The sequence below is a fragment of the Nerophis lumbriciformis genome, linkage group LG13, assembly GCF_033978685.3.
Source record: "Nerophis lumbriciformis linkage group LG13, RoL_Nlum_v2.1, whole genome shotgun sequence".
In the NCBI taxonomy this organism is placed as follows: domain Eukaryota; kingdom Metazoa; phylum Chordata; class Actinopteri; order Syngnathiformes; family Syngnathidae; genus Nerophis; species Nerophis lumbriciformis.
The window spans coordinates 45037255-45054732 of record NC_084560.2 but is presented as its reverse complement, the minus strand read 5'-3'; the positions used below and the strand labels follow the sequence as shown (position 1 = coordinate 45054732).

The 17478-nt window shown below is 44.5% G+C and overlaps 1 protein-coding gene across 1 annotated transcript in view; it reads left to right on the top strand.

The window, feature by feature from the left end:
- Positions 1–17478, top strand: part of clybl (citrate lyase beta like) — a 239426-nt gene that overhangs the window by 140622 nt on the left and 81326 nt on the right. The gene's annotated exons all lie outside the window — the stretch shown is intronic.

The window sequence follows — 17478 nt, the reverse complement described above, 5'->3', positions numbered from 1 at the left end:
AGCAGCTTAAGCAGGGAAGCCCAGACTTCCCTCTCCCCAGCCACTTCGTCCAGCTCCTCCCGGGGGATCCCGAGGCGTTCCCAGGCCAGCCGGGAGACATAGTCTTCCCAACGTGTCCTGGGTCTTCTCCGCGGCCTCCTACCGGTGGGACGTGCCCTAAACACCTCCCTAGGGAGGCGTTCGGGTGGCATCCTGACCAGATGCCCGAACCACCTCATCTGGCTCCTCTCGATGTGGAGGAGCAGCGGCTTTACTTTGAGCTCCCTCCCGGATGACAGAGCTTCTCACCCTATCTCTAAGGGAGAGCCCCGCCACTCGGCGGAGGAAACTCATTTCGGCCGCTTGTACCCGTGATCTTGTCCTTTCGGTCATGACCCAAAGCTCATGACGATAGGTGAGGATGGGAACGTAGATCGACCGGTAAATCGAGAGCTTTGCCTTCCGGCTTAGCTCCTTCTTCACCACAACGGATCGATACAGCGTCCGCATTACTGAAGACGCCGCACCGATCCGCCTGTCGATCTCACATGGACATCGGGGGCGGTACCACTGGATTGGCAGACCGGGGTGGTGGTTCCTCTCTTTAAGAAGGGGAACCGGAGGGTGTGTTCTAACTATCGTGGGATCACACTCGTCAGCCTTCCCGGTAAGGTCTATTCAGGTGTACTGGAGAGGAGGCTACGCCGGATAGTCGAACCTCGGATTCGGAGGAACAGTGTGGTTTTCGTCCTGGTCGTGGAACTGTGGACCAGCTCTATACTCTCGGCAGGGTCCTTGAGGGTGCATGGGAGTTTGCCCAACCAGTCTACATGTGTTTTGTGGACTTGGAGAAGGCATTCGACTTCCGGCTCAGCTCCTTCTTCACCACAACGGATCAATACAGCGTCCGCATTACTGAAGACGCCGCACCGATCCGCCTGTCGATCTCACGATCCACTCTTCCCCCACTCGTGAACAAGACTCCGAGGTACTTGAACTCCTCCACTTGGAGCAAGATCTCCTCCCCAACCCGAAGATGGCACTCCACCCTTTTCCGGGCGAGAATCATGGACTCGGACTTGGAGGTGCTGATTCTCATCCCAGTCGCTTCACACTCAGCTGCGAACCGATCCAGTGAGAGCTGAAGATCCTGGCCAGATGAAGCCATCAGGACCAAATCATCTGCAAAAAGCAGAGACCTAATCCTGCAGCCACCAAACCGGATCCCCTCAACGCCTTGACTGCGCCTAGAAATTCTGTCCATAAAAGTTATGAACAGAATCGGTGACAAAGGGCAGCCTTGGCGGAGTCCAACCCTCACCGGAAACGTGTCCGACTTACTGCCGGCAATGCGAACCAAGCTCTGACACTGATCATACAGGGAGCGGACCGCCACAATCAGACAGTCCGAAACCCCATACTCTCTGAGCACTCCCCACAGGACTTCCCGAGGGACACGGTCGAATGCCTTCTCCAAGTCCACAAAGCACATGTAGACTGGTTGGGCAAACTCCCATGCACCCTCAAGGACCCTGCCGAGAGTATAGAGTTGGTCCACAGTTCCACGACCAGGATGGATCAAATTGTGCAGTTCTTACCTTGAAGAGAGCATCCATCCATCCATCCATCTTCTTCCGCTTATCCGAGGTCGGGTCGCGGGGGCAGCAGCTTAAGCAGGGAAGCCCAGACTTCCCTCTCCCCAGCCACTTCGTCCAGCTCCTCCCGGGGGATCCCGAGGCGTTCCCAGGCCAGCCGGGAGAGATAGTCTTCCCAGCGTGTCCTGGGTCTTCCCCGTGGCCTCCTACCGGTCGGACGTGCCCGAAACACCTTCCTAGGGAGGCGTTCGGGTGGCATCCTGACCAGATGCCCGAACCACCTCATCTGGCTCCTCTCGATGTGGAGGTGCAGCGGCTTTACTTTGAGCTCCCCCCCGGATGACAGAGCTTCTCACCCTATCTCTAAGTGAGAGCCCCGCCACCCGGCGGAGGAAACTCATTTCGGCCGCTTGTACCCGTGATCTTGTCCTTTCGGTCATGACCCAAAGCTCATGACTATAGGTGAGGATGGGAACGTAGATCGACCGGTAAATTGAGAGCTTTGCCTTCCGGCTCAGCTCCTTCTTCACCACAACGGATCGATACAGCGTCCGCATTACTGAAGACGCCGCACCGATCCGCCTGTCGATCTCACATGGACATCGGGGGCGGTACCACTGGATTGGCAGACCGGGGTGGTGGTTCCTCTCTTTAAGAAGGGGAACCGGAGGGTGTGTTCTAACTATCGTGGGATCACACTCCTCAGCCTTCCCGGTAAGGTCTATTCAGGTGTACTGGAGAGGAGGCTACGCCGGATAGTCGAACCTCGGATTCAGGAGGAACAGTGTGGTTTTCGTCCTGGTCGTGGAACTGTGGACCAGCTCTATACTCTCGGCAGGATCCTTGAGGGTGCATGGGAGTTTGCCCAACCAGTCTACATGTGTTTTGTGGACTTGGAGAAGGCATTCGACTTCCGGCTCTGCTCCTTCTTCACCACAACGGATCGATACAGCGTCCGCATTACTGAAGACGCCGCACCGATCCGCCTGTCGATCTCACGATCCACTCTTCCCCCACTCGTGAACAAGACTCCGAGGTACTTGAACTCCTCCACTTGGGGCAAGATCTCCTCCCCAACCCGGAGATGGCACTCCACCCTTTTCCGGGAGAGAACCATGGACTCTGACTTGGAGGTGCTGATTCCCATCCCAGTTGCTTCACACTCGGCTGCGAGCCGATCCAATGAGAGCTGAAGATCTTGGCCAGAGGAAGTCATCAGGACCACATCATCTGCAAATAGCAGAGACCTAATCCTGCAGCCACCAAACCAGATACCCTCAACGCCTTGACTGCGCCTAGAAATTCTGTCCATAAAAGTTATGAACAGAATCGGTGACAAAGAGCAGCCTTGGCGGAGTCCGACCCTCACTGGTAACGTGTCCGACTTACTACCGGCAATGCGGACCAAGCTCTGGCACTGATCATTCAGGGAGCGGACTGCCACAATCAGACAGTCCGTTACCCCATACTCTCTGAGCACTCCCCACAGGACTTCCCAAGGGACACGGTCGAATGCCTTCTCCAAATCCACAAAACACATGTAGACTGGTTGGGCAAACTCCCATGCACCCTCAAGGACCCTGCCTAGAGTATAGAGCTGGTCCACAGTTCCACGACCAGGACGAAAACCACACTATTCCTCCTGAATCCGAGGTTCGACTATCCGGCGTAGCCTCCTCTCCAGTACACCTGAATAGACCTTACCGGGAAGGCTGAGGAGTGTGATCCCACGATAGTTGGAACACACCCTCCGGTTCCCCTTCTTTATTAAGTATATACATTAGAAATGCATTTGATTATTTACATTTAGTTATTTACAATCCGGGGAGGTGGGATGTGGTGGGGTGAGGGTGTTAGTCAAGGGTTGAAGTTGCCTGGAGGTGTTGTTTTAGTGCGGTTTTGAAGGAGGATAGAGATGCCCTTTCTCCTCCCCTCTTAACCCCCCCACCCCCCCCCCCCCCCACCCACCCACCCTCCACCTCCCGAAATCGGAGGTCTCAAGGTTGGCAAGTATGTCGAAAACTGAATTGTGCAGCGCCTCCCAAAAACTGCAAGATAACAACTTGTTCTTTTTTCCCCCCTTCCTTTTTCTATACTCTTACTTGATTGTCGTCTTCAATTTCCGGATTAGAGGCTCAGAGGAAGCAAAGAATGCAGCGCCGGAATGCGCTTTCCCCGTTATCCCGTTACACTGTGCTGTTTTCACTGGCCACTTCACTTTAAAGGAGTGATGATGGATGAAGGCAGGGAATCATACACTCTATGAGAGGATGAAGTAGAACTGCACTCTTATTAGAGAGAAAATAATATGTTCCTTAAAGGGGAACATTATCAGCAGACCTATGTAAGCGTCAATATATACCTTGATGTTGCAGAAAAAAGACCATATATTTTTTTAACCGATTTCCGAACTCTAAATGGGTGAATTTTGGCGAATTAAACGCCTTGAGCGGGAAGCAATCCGCCATTTTCTCAAACACCGGGTCAAAACAACTCTGTTATTTTCCGTTTTTTCGACTGTTTTCCGTACCTTGGAGACATCATGCCTCGTCGGTGTGTTGTCGGAGGGTGTAACAACACCAACAGGGACGGATTCAAGTTGCGCCAGTGGCCCAAAGATGCGAAAGTGGCAAGAATTTGGACGTTTGTTCCGCACACTTTACCCACGAAAGCTATGCTACGACAGAGATGGCAAGAATGTGTGGATATCCTGCGACACTCAAAGCAGATGCATTTCCAACCATAAAGTCAAAGAAATCTGCCGCCAGACCCCCATTGAATCTGCCGGAGTGTGTGAGCAATTCAGGGACAAAGGCCCTCGGTAGCACGGCAAGAAATGGCGGCAGTTTGTTCCCGCAGACGAGCGAGCTAAACCCCCTATCGACCCTAGCTTCCCTGGCCTGCTGACATCAACTCCAAAACTGGACAGATCAGCTTTCAGGAAAAGAGAGCGGATGAGGGTATGTCTACAGAATATATTCATTGATGAAAATTGGGCTGTCTGCACTCTCAAAGTGCATGTTGTTGCCAAATGTATTTCATATGCTGTAAACCCATACTTGCAAACCTTGAGACTTCCGATTTCGGGAGGTGGGGGGAGGGGGTGGGGGTGGGCGTGGTCGGGGTGGGACGGGGGCGTGGTTGGGGGCGTGGCTAAAAGGGGAGGAGTATATTTACAGCTAGAATTCACCAAGTCAAGTATTTCATATATATATATATATATATATAGGAAATACTTGACGTTCAGTGATATCTAGCTATATATATATATATATATATATATATATATATATATATATATATATATATATTTATTTTATTATATATGTATATATATATATATATTTTATTATATATATATATATATATATTTTTTTTTTTTTAATATATATATATATATATATATATATATATATTTATTTATTATTATATATATAAAATAAATACTTGAATTTCAGTGTTCATTTATTTACACGTATACACACACATAACACTCATCTACTCATTGTTGAGTTAAGGGTTGAATTGTCCATCCTTGTTCTATTCTCTGTCACTATTTTTCGAACCATGCTGAACATAACGTGATTGGGCAGGTACGCTTTTTTATATTGTGGAGGACCTGAGTCCGCCTGAATTTCGGGAGATTTTCGGGAGAAAATTTGTCCCGGGAGGTTTTCGGGAGAGGCGCTGAATTTTGGGAGTCTCCCGGAAAATCCGGGAGGGTTGGCAAGTATGTGTAAACCTAGTTCATAGTTGTTAGTTTCCTTTAATGCCAAACAAACACATACCAATCGTTGGTTAGAAGGCGATCGCCGAATTCGTCCTCGCTTTCTCCCGTGTCGCTGGCTGTCATGTCGTTTTCGTCGGTTTCGCTTGAATACGGTTCAAACCGATATGGCTCAATAGCTTCAGTTTCTTCTTCAATTTCGTTTTCGCTACCTGCCTCCACACTACAACCATCCGTTTCAATACATGCGTAATCTGTTGAATCGCTGAAATCTGAGTCTGAATCCGAGCTAGTGTCGCTATAGCTTGCTGTTCTTTCCGCCATGTTTGTTTGTGTTGGCTTCACTATGTGACGTCACAGGAAAATGGACGGGTGTTTATAACGATGGTTAAAATCAGGCACTTGGAAGCTTTTTTTAGGGATATTGCGTGATGGGGAAAATTTTGAAAAAAAACTTCGAAAAATAAAATAAGCCACTGGGAACTGATTTTTAATGGTTTTAACCATTCTGAAATTGTGATAATGTTCCCCTTTAAATTGTAATACTTCCTAGTCAGTATGTCAGGGGCATAAAATAGAATGGAGAAGAGAGAAAGCCCCATCCCTGTGTTCTTATAAAGATACAAATAAAAAGCATATGATGTTCAGCTAGTGAAATAACCCAATGATGCAGTTGTCAGTGAGGGGTGAACATCTGGATCTTTGAGAAGAACCCTGTGGTTATGGAGGGGGCAGATTGTATATGCATCGATTCCTAAGACGAGGAAACATAATAGAGAGGCTCAATGGGGGGTGGGGGGGTTGAATGAAGGAGCCTTGAGTATTTTCCGCCCCACCAAAACCACAGATGGTAGTGTAGTTATTAAATGTGTGTTTTTTTTTGTTTTTTTTTAAGTTTGTCCATTTAAAATAAACTTGCACCAGTCCAACTGAGAAAATGATGAACATATGATCTTGACGGTGGGATTATTATCACTGCTTTGGAAATGACTGCACCTGCCGCACAGGAACAACAGCTTGCTTGACCGCACCTGCAGGTGCATGGCGCTCGGACCGTGAAGCCAGAAAGCCTTCTTCGGCATACGGAACATGAGTGAGCAGCAAATTCCATGAACGGTACAGCAAATGTGTCTGTCGCCGTCACTTTCCAGCTAAGGGATGCTGTTCCGCTATTTAGGGCGCTAAGCGTTTTAACTATGAACTAGGTTTACAGCATATGAAATACATTTGGCAACAACATGCACTTTGAGAGTGCAGACAGCCCAGTTTTCATCAATTAATATATTCTGTAGACATACCCTCATGTCAGCAGGCCAGGGAAGCTAGGGTCGATATTCTTCTCTTGGTCATCTTCGGTGGCATAAGGAAAGAAATACTTGACTTTCAGTGAATTCTAGCTATAAATATATATTTATTTTATATATATATATATATATATATATATATATATATATATATATATATATATATATATATATATATATACATATATAAATACAAGAAATACTTGAATTTCAGTTCATTCGGTTCATTTATTTACACATATACACACACATAACACTCATCTACTCATTGTTGAGTTAAGGGTTGAATTGTCCATCCTTGTTCTATTCTCTGTCACTATTTTTCTAACCATGCAACAGCAAGCTATAGCGACATTAGCTCGGATTCAGACTCGGATTTCAGCGGCTTAAGCGATTCAACAGATTACGCATGTATTGAAACGGATGGTTGTAGTGTGGAGGCAGGTAGCGAAAACCAAATTGAAGAAGAAACTGAAGCTATTGAGCCATATCGGTTTGAACCGTATGCAAGCGAAACCGACGAAAACGACACGACAGCCAGCGACACGGGAGAAAGCGAGGACCAATTCGGCGATCGCCTTCTAACCAACGATTGGTATGTGTTTGTTTGGCATTAAAGGAAACTAACAACTATGAACTAGGTTTACAGCATATGAAATACATTTGGCAACAACATGCACTTTGAGAGTGCAGACAGCCCAGTTTTCATCAATTAATATATTCTGTAGACATACCCTCATGTCAGCAGGCCAGGGAAGCTAGGGTCGATATTCTTCTCTTGATCATCTTCGGTGGCATAAGGAAAGAAATACTTGACTTTCAGTGAATTCTAGCTATAAATATATATTTATTTTATTTTATATATATATATATATATATATATATATATATATATATATATATATACATATATATATATATATATATATATATATACATATACATATACTTCTATAAATACAAGAAATACTTCAATTTCAGTTCATCCATCCATCCATCCATCCATCCATGAATTCTAGCTATAAATATATATTTATTTTATTTTATATATATATATATATATATATATATATATATATATATATATATATATATATATATATATATATATATATATATATATATATATATATATACACATATATAAATACAAGAAATACTTGAATGTCAGTTCATTCGGTTCATTTATTTACACATATACACACACATAACACTCATCTACTCATTGTTGAGTTAAGGGTTGAATTGTCCATCCTTGTTCTATTCTCTGTCACTATTTTTCTAACCATGCAACAGCAAGCTATAGCGACATTAGCTCGGATTCAGACTCGGATTTCAGCGGCTTAAGCGATTCAACAGATTACGCATGTATTGAAACGGATGGTTGTAGTGTGGAGGCAGGTAGCGAAAACCAAATTGAAGAAGAAACTGAAGCTATTGAGCCATATCGGTTTGAACCGTATGCAAGCGAAACCGACGAAAACGACACGGGAGAAAGCGAGGACGAATTCGGCGATCGCCTTCTAACCAACGATTGGTATGTGTTTGTTTGGCATTAAAGGAAACTAACAACTATGAACTAGGTTTACAGCATATGAAATACATTTGGCAACAACATGCACTTTGAGAGTGCAGACAGTCCAATTTTCATCAATTAATATATTCTGTAGACATACCCTCATCCGCGCTCTTTTCCTGAAAGCTGATCTGTCCAGTTTTGGAGTTGATGTCAGCAGGCCAGGGAAGCTAGGGTCGATATTCTTCTCTTGATCATCTTCGGTGGCATAAGGGACGGTGTGAGCCAAGACATCCAGGGGGTTTAGCTCGCTCGTCTGCGGGAACAAACTGCCGCCATTGCTTGCCGTGCTACCGAGGTCCTTTGTCCCTGTGTGAGCCCCCCACCCCCCACCTCCCGAAATCGGAGGTCTCAAGGTTGGCAAGTATGCTCCAGACAGATTTGTTTTTGTATTTTTGGTCCAATATGGCTCTTTCAACATTTTGGGTTGCCGACCCCTGGCTTAGTTCAAATAAAATACCCCTCATTTTTGTATTTTTAGGGCCCGCATGGCCCATTGCATAAGGCATATAAGGACCTATTGTTTTTCTAAACATGCTTCAAAACTCACCAAATTTGACGCACACAAATAAACTCGAACAAAACTCTTTGGTTAAAATACCAAACCCCAAAACTCAAAATTGCGCTCTAGCGCCCCCTACAAAGTAAACTTTTTCTAACTCCCAGTACGAATGTCGTAGAGACATGAAACAAAAACCTCTATGTAGGTCTCACTTAGACTTAAATTGTATTAATTTATTTCCTCGGCCAAAAATCTACGGGAAGTTTGCTATTCCCCCTTCAACGCTAAATTTGAGTAAAATCAAGTCACTTTTGCCTCTTTGAGCTGTAATTTGACCCCCTTAATATGCTTCAAAACTCACCAAACTGAACGCACACATCAAGACTGGCAGAAATTGCGATCTAATAGAAAAACCTAACCCCAAATTTAAAAATTGCGCTCTAGAGCAATGTTTTGAATAAAACGGAGAAAAAACTGCTCCTCGGAAGAAAAAAATGACAAAACTGCCTGTAACTCCCACTGGGAAGGTTGGAGAGACATGAAACAAAATCCTCTCCGTAGGTTTCACTTGGACCTAGATTTCATAAATTGACAACCCCAGCAAAAATCTACAAGAAGCTTGCTATTCCCCCTTCAACACAACATTTTTGTAAAAACCGGTCACCTTTCTTCAAACATTAGCTCCTCTGAGCGTGTTGGTCATTTCGGCTTCAAACTAATTCAGGAGAGAGATTGAACCCTTCTGATTAAAAGTTATCGAAAGAGTTCTGATACCGGCTCCGGTTTTGATTTTATGACCCTTCAAAGAGCCGCTGCGCTGATGCTGCTGTTTTTTCAAGAAGGCTGCTTAAAAGCAGGAAGCACCAGCGTGCCCACACAATACAAAAGTATTGGGACAATTCGGACTAAAAGTAGACAAAAGTATTGGGACACTTATGACGAAAACTGAACAAAAGTATTGGGACACTTAGGACTAGCACCTGCCAAATACGCGGGCCCGACAAATGCTGCTTGCAGCTTTAATTAGGGCCCGCATGGCCCATTGTATAAGGACTCCCAAAGGGAGTCCTTATGCAATGGGACATAAGGACCTATTGAATTTGTAAGGTTTTATTATTATTATACCGGCCGCCTCTTTGAGCACTAATTTGACCCACTTAACATGCGTCAAAACTCACCATATTTGACCCACACATCAGGACCTGCGAAAATTGTCTTTTAATAAAAAAACCAAACCCCAAAACTCTAAACTGCGCTCTAGCGCCCCCTAGGAAGAAGAAAAAACTACGCTGCCTGTAACTCCCACTAGGAAGGTCAGAGAGACATGAAACAAAAACCTTTATGTAGGTCTGACTTAGACCTACATTTTTCAATTGTACTTCATCGGGCTAAAATCAACAGGAAGTTGGCTATTCCCCCTTCAAGACACAAAAGTACTAAAAACAGTAACTTTTGCCTCTTTCAGCTGTAATTTGACCCCCTTAACACGCTTCAAAACTCACCAAACTGAACGCACACATCAGGACTGGCAAACATTGCGATCTAATAAAAAAACCAAACCCCAAAACTCTAAATTGCGCTCTAGCGCCCCCTTGGAAGAAGAAAAAACTACGCTGCCTGTAACTCCCACTAGGAAGGTCAGAGAGACATGAAACAAAAACCTTTATGTAGGTCTGACTTAGACCTACATTTTTCAATTGTACTTCATCGGGCTAAAATCAACAGGAAGTTGGCTATTCCCCCTTCAAGACACAAAAGTACTAAAAACAGTAACTTTTGCCTCTTTCAGCTGTAATTTGACCCCCTTAACACGCTTCAAAACTCACCAAACTGAACGCACACATCAGGACTGGCAAACATTGCGATCTAATAAAAAAACCAAACCCCAAAACTCTAAATTGCGCTCTAGCGCCCCCTAGGAAGAAGAAAAAACTACGCTGCCTGTAACTCCCACTAGGAAGGTCGGAGAGACATGAAACAAAAACCTTTATGTAGGTCTGACTTAGACCTACATTTTTCAATTGTACTTCATCGGGCTAAAATCAACAGGAAGTTGGCTATTCCCCCTTCAAGACACAAAAGTACTAAAAACAGTAACTTTTGCCTCTTTCAGCTGTAATTTGACCCCCTTAACACGCTTCAAAACTCACCAAACTGAACGCACACATCAGGACTGGCAAACATTGCGATCTAATAAAAAACCTAACCCCAAATTTATAAATTGCGCTCTACAGCAATTTTTGAATAAAACGGAGAAAATAATGCTCCTCGGAAGAAAATAAACACAAAACTGCCTGTAACTCCAACTGGGAAGGTCGGAGAGACATGAAACGAAAACCTCTACGTAGGTCTCATTTAGACCTACATTTCATAAATTGACAACCCCCAGCAAAAATCTACTGGAAGTTTGCTATTCCCCCTTCTAAACAACATTTTTGTAAAAACCGGTCACCTTTCTTCAAACATTATCTCCTCTGAGCGTGTTTGTCGTTTCGGCTTCAAACTAACACAGGAGAGTGATTGAACCATTCTGATTAAAAGTTATTGAAAGAGTTTTAATAACTGCTCCGGTTTTGATTTTATGACCCTTCAAAGACCCGCTGCGCTGATGCTGCTGCGCTGCTGTTTTTTTAAGATGGCTGCTTAAAAGCAGGAAGCACCAGCGTGCCCACACAATGCAGACAAGGTAGGTACACTAGACAAAAGTATTGGGACACTTATGACTACCACCGGACAAAAGTATTGGGACACTTAGGCCGAAAACTGGATAAAAGTATTGGGACACTTGGGACTACAACTTGACAAAAGTATTGGGACACTTATGACTAAAAGTAGACAACAGTATTGGGAAACTTAGGACTACCACTGGACAAAAGTATTGGGACACTTACACTGGACAAAAGTATTGGGACACTTAGGACTAGCACCTGCCAAATACGCGGGCCCGACCAATGCTGCTTGCAGCTTTAATTTTTTCTTGTTTTTGAACACTGACTTTTTGCAGTGTAAGCAAAATTGCTCATCTTTTACCTCTTCCTTTAAAAGACAGTGAACCAGGCAATCATAGGCGGTATAGAATTTTCGAAGTTCCCTTTAGCAAGGCATCAAATGGCAAAAAATACCGATCGGAAGTCATGATGGACGTCTGAATGACTGCCTGTGAAAGAGGAAAATGCTTGAGTCTGTGGAGCGTGTGAAGGCAGAAACTCCCAAGAGAACTAAGAAAAATGGGAGACGATCTTCTATATCGAGCTTTCACTCAAGCTTCATTTTTCCACTGCGATGTGATGTCAACAAGGCAGCAACCATGCTGTGTCAAGTGTACACAGCACTCGGTGGGATCCCGAGGTTCAGAATGCGCTTTGAGGGGAAGATCGTACTCTTGCGGAAGGTCAGCGGCTTGACACTTGAAAGCTTTCCTCGTACTCGTTTGCCGGGCGCTGCCTTCCTGGCTGACGAGTTGCCCCACCTGCCTTCCCTGCATGTCAGCTTCTAATGATGGAAGGAATCAAAGTGGAGATGGAGCTGACGTTGGGGTTGTGCGCTCCGTGGGACACCAGGTGATTGGGGGGAAGGGGAGCTTTGAGGCAACTTGTCGGATGACGGTCCATTAATGTAAAAATCCTACTTTTCAAAGGGTTTTATTCAAGCGCTGAGTAGTGGAAGCCATAGGGGCGAAGGTGTCTGCTGGAATAATATGTCTTACCTGAAAGATAAAAGGTGGATGTTCCTGGCATTCACATTTAGTAGCACAAGGAAACAAGTGTAGCAATGATCAGTCTCTGGTTACTGATGCAGTTCATTTGATCTGAGAACATTTGAAGGCCCCTTGATTTGTAGATGGCTCTTGATTTTAGGCTGGTGATCAATGTCAGAATCTCCACAGCCTTTACGATCAGCAGACATTGTTGGCAGGTTTATGAAATGTGAATTACGGCCCTGTAAATAACCCTTTCCGTTTTAGGTTACAAAGATTTAAGTCGGCCTCCATGAGCGTGACGGTAAGACGGTGCAATGAGAGGTTCCCAGATCAGTAGGCTCATCTTAAACTACCCTTACAGACCCCTACTAAACCCAATAAATTGTTTTATGCGCTTTGATATTGTATTTTATTGATACTGGAAGGGACATCTGCAATATCATGTAAAGTCCTGCATTCCAGTAGATCATAGTCAGGGACTGAAGCAGCCCCATGGTGATTGAGGGGGTCCCCTTTAACGCTCACATGGCTTTAGCTACAAAACCAGTGAAGTTGGCACGTTGTGTAAATGGCATTGGCGTTGTTAGGCCTATTTTAGGGGGGCTCAAGCCCCCCTAAAATATTCTTAAGCCCCCCTGAATAATTTGGTGTTATACAGGTAAAAGCCAGTAAATTAGAATATTTTGAAAAACTTGATTTATTTCAGTAATTGCATTCAAAAGGTGTAACTTGTACATTATATTTATTCATTGCACACAGACTGATGCATTCAAATGTTTATTTCATTTAATTTTGATGATTTGAAGTGGCAACAAATGAAAATCCAAAATTCCGTGTGTCACAAAATTAGAATATTACTTAAGGCTAATACAAAAAAGGGATTTTTAGAAATGTTGGCCAACTGAAAAGTATGAAAATGAAAAATATGAGCATGTACAATACTCAATACTTGGTTGGAGCTCCTTTTGCCTCAATTACTGCGTTAATGCGGCGTGGCATGGAGTCGATGAGTTTCTGGCATTGCTCAGGTGTTATGAGAGCCCAGGTTGCTCTGATAGTGGCCTTCAACTCTTCTGCGTTTTTGGGTCTGGCATTCTGCATCTTCCTTTTCACAATACCCCACAGATTTTCTATGGGGCTAAGGTCAGGGGAGTTGGCGGGCCAATTTAGAACAGAAATACCATGGTCCGTAAACCAGGCACGGGTAGATTTTGCGCTGTGTGCAGGCGCCAAGTCCTGTTGGAACTTGAAATCTCCATCTCCATAGAGCAGGTCAGCAGCAGGAAGCATGAAGTGCTCTAAAACTTGCTGGTAGACGGCTGCGTTGACTCTGGATCTCAGGAAACAGAGTGGACCGACACCAGCAGATGACATGGCACCCCAAACCATCACTGATGGTGGAAACTTTACACTAGACTTCAGGCAACGTGGATCCTGTGCCTCTCCTGTCTTCCTCCAGACTCTGGGACCTCGATTTCCAAAGGAAATGCAAAATTTGCATGGTTGGGTGATGGTTTGGGGTGCCATGTCATCTGCTGGTGTCGGTCCACTCTGTTTCCTGAGATTTGTCGGCAACCTTTACGAGTCAAAGAGCCATTTTGACCAGTTTCACAAATTATAGAAAACAATGAGAGCCACAAAAATTATTGAAATTTAAAATGAAATAACACTGCATACAAAGTTTTTTTTTTGCTTTGTGCTATGTATAATAAACCAGGGGTCTCAGACACGCTGCCCACACCTTAATATGGAATTTGAACGCTGGTGCGGCACGCGGGTTTTATATGAATGCCACTTCATGAGTGCCGTGATGGTACAGCAAATAGCACCCACTTCGACCAACGTGCCTATTTAGCCACACGTTGTATGGGGCTTCCGCTTGCTCACGTAGGTGACAGCAAGGCATACTTAGTCAACAACCACACAGGTTACACTGACGGTGTCGGTATAAAAAAAAAAAAACTTTAACACTCTTACTAATAATGCGCCACACTGTGAACCCACACCAAACAAGAATGACAAACACATTTCGGGAGAACATCTGCACCGTAACACAACGTAAACACAACAGGACAAATACCCAGAATCCCATGCAGCCCTAACTCTTCCGGGATACATTATACACCCCCTGTTATGTATAGACTAAAGGGGAGGTGACGGCTCAGACACCAGGGGGAAGTATATAAAATAATTTATTATATATAATAAATATATATAATAATAAACAATACAACTAATCTATAGAAATAGAGTGTGTGACTAAAATACAAGAGTGTGTGTGTGGTGTAAGACTATGCGTGTAGATATCTGAAGTGTGTTACCAAGTGTTGATGAGAAAAGGCAGACAAGTCCAAAAAAAGGGCAAGGCAAAAGGGGTCCAAGATCAGCGAGGGGTCCGTGGGGCAGAGAGAGACGTCAGAGTCCAGGGGCGAGTGAGGAGTCGGGAAAGAAGAAGGCAGTCCAAAACACCGGGGAAACAACGGGAGATCTCGAGGAGGGAAGACTCGGGAAGGCACTGCGGAAGAGCAACAGACGTCAGAATCACGGAGGGAAAAACAACACAGTAAGAGCGCATAAGGCTTACGGTACACAAAGAGGTAACTAAGTTCCCGCCCCGATCCTTGGGTCCACTGGTCCTTTATTGAGCTTGCCCTCATCAGACCCAGGAGTGTAGATTGCCGGTGAGTGATTGCAGCTGGTGGCTGCTGCAGGGCGGGGACGCGCGCGGCGCGTCCCTGGATGTGCGCACCCGTGGGCGTGTCCCGAGGTGCGCACAGACGGATGAGCGGCGTTGGCAGGAGCCTGAGCCGTAACACCCCCACTACCAAACCCCGCCCACCTCAACCGACGCACAGAGAGGGGGGGGGCGGGGGGTTGATGTGTGAGGGAGCAGGGTTGGGGTGGGGGCGGGGTTTGGTGGTAGCAGGGGTGTATAATGTAGCCCGGAAGAGTCAGGGCTGCATGGGATTCTGGGTATTTGTTCTGTTGTGTTAAAGTGCAGATGTTCTCCCGATATGTGTTTGTCATTCTTGTTTGGTTTTGGTTCAAAGTGTGGCGCATTATTAGTAAGAGTGTTAAAGTTGTTTTATATGGCCACCGTCAGTGTAACCTGTGTGGCTGTTGACCAAGTATGCCTTGCTGTCACTTACGTGTGCAAGCAGAAGATGCATAATGGATCACAAGTGGTTGGGCTCGCAAGATGTTATTACAGGTTGTAGAGGGTGCCAAATACTGTACCATCATGGCACGTTCCCTAATATAACTGTAAGGGTGAAAATCGGTGAATATTAATCCCGGGAGTTTTCTGCGAAAGGCACTGAAATCCGGAAGTCTCCCGGGAAAATCGGGGGGGTTCGGCAAGTAAGCTGCTGAGCCGCATCAGAGTGATCAAAGAGCCGCGTGCGGCTCCGGAGCCGCGGGTTGCCGACCCCTGGACTAGACGTATAAGATTTCATGGGATTTAGTGATTAGGAGTGACAGATTGTTTGGTAAACGTATAGCATGTTCTATATGTTATAGTTATTTGAATGACTCTTACCATAATATGTTACGTTAACTTCATACTTGCCAACCTTGAGACCTCCGATTTCGGGAGGTGAGGGGGGGTGGGCGTGGTCGGGGTGGGAGGGGGCGTGGTTGGGGGCGTGGCTAAAAGGGGAGGAGTATATTTACAGCTAGAATTCACCAAGTCAAGTATTTCATATATATATATATATATATATATATAATATATATATATATAACAAATACTTGACGTTCAGTGAATTCTAGATATATATATATATATATATATATATATATATTATATGTATATATGTATATATATACATATATATATATATACTAATTTTATTATATATATATATATATATATATATATATATATATATATATATATATATATATATATATATATAAATAAATACTTGAATTTCAGTGTTCATTTATTTACACATATACACACACATACCACTCATCTACTCATTGTTGAGTTAAGGGTTGAATTGTCCATCCTTGTTCTATTCTCTGTCACTATTTTTCTAACCATGCTGAACACCCTCTCTGATGATGCATTGCTGTGTGGCACGCACAAAAGTGCTTTCATCAAATGCACTAGATGGCAGTATTGTCCTGTTTAAGAGTGTCACAACATTGCTGTTTACGGCAGACGAACTGCTTTACGGTATATAGAAACGTGACTGCTGTTGTTGTGTGTTGTTGCCGGGCTGGGAGGACGTTAATGAAACTGCCTAACAATAAACCCACATAAGAAACCAAGAACTCGCCCTCCATCATTCTACAGTTATAACGTGATTGGGCAGGTATGCTGGTTATATTGTGGGTTAGCGGACTCAGGTCCTCATGGACCTGAGTCCGCCTGAATTTCGGGAGATTTTCGGGAGAAAATTTGTCCCGGGAGGTTTTCGGGAGAGGCGCTGAATTTCGGGAGTCTCCCGGAAAATCTGGGAGGGTTGGCAAATATGGTTAACTTGGTGTTGGCTTTTATCAAATAAATTTCCCCCAAAAATGCGACTTATACTCCAGTGTGACTTATATATGTATTTTTCCTTCTTTATTATGCATTTTCGGCCGGTGCGACATATACTCCGAAAAATACGGTATTCATGCATTAGCTTTGCAAGTCTGGGAGTCTCCATTCACTTTCCACCAGCGTTTTGTAGGCATATGATAATGAAATATTTACATTGAAATCCATTAGTCTTGTATCAATTTTTCTTACTTCTTGTTTGGATTTTGTCGGTAATCCTTTAGATCCAATCTGTCAATGTTCGAAATGTTCCTTGTTCCAATAACTAACACTGGTTGACAAGCAAAAATAGGAGCATCACTCCAGTCAACAGCTCCAGCGTCTTAATAAGACCCGACAAGTCCTCAGCTTCCGTTTCCACGTGTCGCTTAACTCGGACCACATTTCTTCCCTAATGGAACGTCACTCCTCCGATCCGACACCCCCTTCTTTCCTCGATTCCTGTAGCCTCACATCTGGTTTGCATAAATCTACTATGTTACTCATAGAACTTGGGACTGCAGGCCTTGCTTTGAATTTGATGTTCCATTGTATTCACCTCTCGTT